This window comes from Cyprinus carpio, unplaced genomic scaffold (assembly GCF_018340385.1).
Source record: "Cyprinus carpio isolate SPL01 unplaced genomic scaffold, ASM1834038v1 S000006517, whole genome shotgun sequence".
Lineage (NCBI taxonomy): Eukaryota > Metazoa > Chordata > Actinopteri > Cypriniformes > Cyprinidae > Cyprinus > Cyprinus carpio.
The window spans coordinates 32,143-37,918 of NW_024879185.1; the positions used below are offsets into that span (position 1 = coordinate 32,143).

At 35.5% G+C, this 5,776-nt stretch overlaps 1 long non-coding RNA gene across 1 annotated transcript; it reads left to right on the plus strand.

Moving 5' to 3' along the window:
• Positions 1-239: 239 nt before the first annotated feature.
• On the plus strand, positions 240-854 carry LOC122143853. Its single transcript, XR_006159402.1, has 3 exons — positions 240-376; positions 563-687; positions 817-854. It is a non-coding gene; the product is annotated as an uncharacterized LOC122143853 (long non-coding RNA).
• The last annotated feature ends 4,922 nt before the right edge of the window (positions 855-5,776 follow it).

A 5,776-nucleotide genomic window follows, 5' to 3' on the forward strand; every position in this document is an offset into this window, starting at 1 on the left:
CAAAGATCTTGACCCCACACAAAATGAAGTGATTCCATCTATCAAGCCAAAGAGTTTCAATAAATAAAAAATAAAAAAAAAACAAAAAATAAATAAATAAAAAATAATAATAAAAAAAAAATTGATCTGATACATAATGACTGGTCTGATGATTATCACTTAAACATTTATATGGTTATTTTTTTTTAAATTAATTAATAAATGTGTTTTGATGTTTTAAGTAGTAATTTCCTTATTAGTGTATTAAAAAAGAAGATAAGAGAATGCAAGTCAGGCCGCTTCATGGAGAAAGAGAAACGGATCATAGAAGAACTGAAAAGTCTTCACTGTGATCCCCATCCATTTTGTTCTGTGTATCCCTCAGAAACCGACTTCAGTAAGTATGATTAAATCTGCTTTTATATGAGTGGTCAAAAATAAGACCCTAATCTTAAAGTTCCTAATCGTTTTTATCAATATTTGTCAATAATTGCCAATAATTTGATCTATAAATAAATAATATTGAACAATAAGCAATTGGGCTACACTGAACTAGGTTACTTGCATTAAAAATATATTTCAGCTTTTTGGAGGATTGTCATGAAAGGACCGCCTGAAACTCCCTATGAGAATGGAACCTTTGAGCTGTATTGTCATTTTGGCTGTGATTATCCAGTGAAACCACCTGTTGTCCGGTTCTATACTCCTGTATCCTTTAGCTTTTGTAGTGTCATGGTAATTTTCAGAAACTGATTTCTCTTTTTTAATACATCTAGAGTATAGCTAAAGAACACTCAAGAAAAAGTATTTAGCATTTTGTACTTAACTGCAGTATAGATTTACCATTGCAAACATCAACAGTGTGGGAAGGATTTTGCCACCACATATTTGATCGACATTATTCAGCTCATGTTACTATGAGAGAGAGATCTTGGATGCTTTGTATATGGACTTCTGATATACTTCCAGAGGCTGATGATCCACTAGACAGGTAGCTTCTTATTCTTCATCTGGTGATTTCACATTACCATTTTTTTTTTTTCACAAATCTGATATAAACATACCACAAGCAGAGACATTTATTGCATTATTTGATCATTATTGTATTATTTACTATTATTTATTTTGCATTGAACTGTACAAATGAACTTAAAATTGTTCATTTCTGCTCAATCATGTATTTAGTGTATTGGCAGAGGAATTCCATACTAACAAAGAAATCTATGAGCAAGCAGCTAAAGATGACACTGCAGTAAATGCATGCCAGTCCATGGAATTCATTGAAAAGGTACTTTATTATTACTAACATATGAAGCCCTAAGGCTTTGGCCTGAGAACTGTTTTTTTTTTTTTTGAGACTATAATTTTGGAATATCATATATTTTATTAATCATGTATATTAATACAATGCATTTATTTATGTATGAATGTATGTATGTATATGGAAATAGCTCAATAAAATATAAGAATGTTCTTGCAGCCCATTTTGTAAACATTTTAAAGTCAAAATTGTATTATATTATATTGTATTGTGTTTTATAAATGTATTAAGTCTGAGCTCTGTACACTTGTAGTAAATTAATTTGTGAATAATTTCTATATTTACATATTTTATTTAGAATATGATCCTGATTTATGATAATGATTATAATATACATTTCACTATTGATTTTTGTTTGCTATTATTTTTGTGTTTCAACTTGTTTTTCAGCAATATATAGGAGAAAAGCAATGTCCAAGTGCCCCCTCATCTGAAATGTCCCTTGTCAGGGAAGATGTTCATTGATCCAGTCAAGGGCCAAAGGTGGATATGTGTATGAGCGAAGAGCCATTGAGGAATATCTTAAGGCGTAAGTAGCAGTGGATATGTCTTTGAAAAAAGTACATTTGTATTACACTGGTATTTAATCTTTAGAGCGGTTTCTGTTTTTTTTTTAAGTGTTAGTGCATAAAGAGTTGTGATTTATATATGGTCAAGAGGAGGCATCGTTTCTTGTGTTTTTTGCTGTTCATGTGGAGTTTCACCTTTGAATTGTTATGGTATCTCAACATGCTCTTCTCTCAGATTTGCAAAAAGGATGACAAACAGGGCATGATCATGGGAATGCAGTATAAGGGCCCATAATGTTCATAATCCACTTGTCACATTGATTATATGGTATAAAGTGCTATTAAAATGATGCTGTCATGCTTGATCAGATAGTGGGTCTGATCAACCTGTGGTGATCATCAAATTATATTCCTTGCTTTTATTGTTGTCTCTACCTTCAGTATGCATATGGTGGTAGGAAGATGTTCTAACAGAAACTTGTTTTATTGTTTGCAGACACAAGCAGCATCCAGTAACAGGGATGGCACTTAGTTCCCAAAGATCTTATTCAAGATAAGAACATGAAAAGGAGTGTTGAGGAGCATCGTACATCCCAGATAGAGTGAAACGGATTCTAAATGAAGTAGACACTGTTTTGGCAGTGATTCATCTGCATTATTAATCACACAATACTCTTTATCTATCATATTCATTCTCTTTGATTATGGGGCACAGCTTTTTTTACATCGTGTAGTAATACTACAAAATTCCACTATATATTATTCAGCTGACATATTGTGTGTATCTTATGTATTTTTTTTATAAAATTAAAGTTATACAAGAGAGGTTATTATGGAAGCTTGTTTCTAGCATGGGATAAAAAAAAAAAACTATTCAGACGACTTATTGCAATTCTGGGAAAATTGTGAGATAACTCAAAACTGTTTGTTTGAGATACAAAAAAGTAGAAGTGAGTTAAAGTTTTTTTTTTTTTTTTTTTCTCAAGTACAAGTTTATATACAGCAATAATGAGTTTATAAAGAGTTAATGAGTTTATAACCTGCAATTATAAGAATTGCGACAAAGTCTGAATTGTGAAATAAAAATTCAGAATGAACTTTTTAAATAATTTTTATTCTGTGGTGGAAACTGCTGCATATTGTTGGTTCTGTGTATTTTTAAAGAAAGAATACTTCAATTCACTGTAAGAAAAATACATTTTTCACTTTCCTTTATTCAGAAAATTAGAAGTTTAGAGAAAGTTCATCAATGTTTCCATTAAAGAAACTTATTGTAAGAACAGTTAATTATATTCAAATTTAACATTTTTATATAATTTTTTTACATTTAAAAAACTTTTTGTTCAAATATAATCAGTCTTATCATATATCAGCAGATTTTTTTGTAATGTATATGCCTACATTTGTTTAAACGATTAGTAATAATAATACATACATACATTCATTTGTAATTCATAAATTCATCAGCATTCGTTTTGTTAACATAGGGGAAGATTTGCTGTTATATTTCACCAGTGTTATTTGGGTTTAAAAGTATATTAAATATGCAAATTCCATATCAGCCTGTTTGTCTCTTGTTTATATTTATTCTGAGATTCCAAATAAAATATTTCCTTTTTTTTTTTTTGGAAACACAAGACAAAATGATCTGATCACGGGGTGTTGCGATGAGAGGAAGGCGATTAATAGTGTTCCAACACCAGAAAAATGAAAGTTCAGTGATTAATCACTCCCCCTCATGTCATTCTAAACCTGTAAGACCTCGCTTATCTTGAACACAAATTAAGATATTTTTGATGAATTCCAATTCGGTGAGCTATCTGACCCCTCCCATAGACAGCAAAAGATCCTAAACACGCATCGAGGTCAGAAGCGTAGTAATCTATATCGTTAATATAATCCATGTGACATCAGTGGTTCAAATGTAATTTTATGAAGCTACACAGAATACTTTTTGTCTTTATGCATTTAGCAAGTACGCTTTTATCCAAACCGATTTACAGTGCATTCAGGCTATACATTTTTTATGTTTTTTTACTAGTATGTGTGTTCCTGGGAATTGATGCAATGCTCTTCCACTGAGCGCCCACAAGACCATCAAGATAATGGGTGCTGCTGGACATTAGAACAACATACATTACATATGCATACTCCAAAATGGAGCTTTCAGGGGTGATGAGGAGGAGACGCAACCCACTGTTGCCGTGAGCGTTTGAAGGGCCGAGTGCAATGAATGGCCCCGTAAGTCCAAGGAAAGCAGAAGTGGTGCGGATGACTGGAGTGGTTTCTGCAGGATGAGGGAACTCGGGCTGGAGATGGAAAGTCTGAGGGTCTCTGGGTGGAACTGGAAGGTGGGAGGAACCATGAAGGAGCCAACAGGTCAACGGGCCTAGATGGAAAGTTCACTATGGATTCAGCGATGGGAGGCAGAGCTGGTGTGATCTGTCCGCGACATTGTGTGCTGGTGGGTGGCTTGCTCAACGCCGCGTAGGGCTTCCTATGATGGCACAGCATTGCAGACATCCAGCAGCTGGGGGTGGGAGGACTGGCTGAGCTTGGTGGTGCGTATACAACATGACAGGAAAACAGTAAGTACAGGTGCTAGTCATATAATTAGAATATCATCAAAAGTTGATTTTATTTCACTAATTCATTCAAAAAAGGAAACTTGTATATTATATTCATTCATTACACAATAGACTGATATATTTCAAATGTTTATTTCTTTAATTTTGATGATTATAACTGAAACTAAGAAAATCCCATATTCAGTATCTCAGAAAATTAGAATATTACTTAAGACCAATACAACAAAAGGATTTTTAGAAATCTTGCCCAACTGAGTATGAACATGAAAAAGTATGAGCTGTACAGCACTCAATACTTAGTTGGGGCCCTTTGGCCTGAATTACTGCAGCAATGCGATGTGGGCATGGAGTCGATCAGTCTGTGGCACTTTCTCAGGTGTTATGAGAGCCCAGGTTGCTCTGATAGTGGCCTTCAGCTCTTCTGCATTCTTGGGTCTGGCATATCGCATCTTCCTCTTCAAAATACGGTCAAGCGAGTTTGCTGGCCAATTAAGAACAGGGATACCATGGTCCTTAAGCTTTGGCACTGTGTGCAGGTGCCAAGTCCTGTTGGAAAATGAAATCTGCATCTCCATAAAGTTGGTCAGCAGCAGTAAGCATGAAGTGCTCTAAAACTTCCTGGTATATGGCTGCGTTGACCTTGGACCTCAGAAAACACAGTGGACCAACACCAGCAGATGACATGGCACCCCAAACCATCACTGACTGTAGAAACTTTACACTGGACCTCAAGCAACATGGATTGTGTGCCTCTCTTCTCTTCCTCCAGACTCTGGGACCCTCATTTCGAAAGGAAATGCAAAATTTACTTTCATCAGAGAACATAACTTTGGACCACTCAGCAGCAGTCCAGTCCTTTGTCTTTAAGCCCAGGCGAGATGCTTCTGGATACTGTCTGTTGTTCAAGAGTATTTGACACAAGGGGATTGGGACAGCTGAAACCCATGTCTTGCATAATGCCTGTGCTGCAGTGGTTCTTGAAGCACTGACTCCAGCTGCAGTCCACTTTGTGAATCTCCCCATTTTGAATGGGTTTTGTTTTTACAACTCTCCAGGGTGCGGTTATCCCTATTGCTTGTACACTTTTTTTCTACTACATCTTTCCCTTCCCCTTCTCGCTTCTATTAATGTGCTTGGACACAGAGCTCTGTGGAATAGCTAGCCTCTTTTGCAATGACCTTTGTGTCTTGCCCCTCCTTGTGCAGGTGTCAATGGTCGCCTTTTGACAACTGTTGTAAGTCAGCAGTCTTCCCTCGGTATGATAGTGTAGCCTACAGAACTAGACTGAGAGACCATTTAAAGGCCTTTGCAGGTGCTTTTGAGTTAATTAGCTGATTGTAAGTGTGTGGCACCAGGTGTCTTCCACTATTTAACCTTTT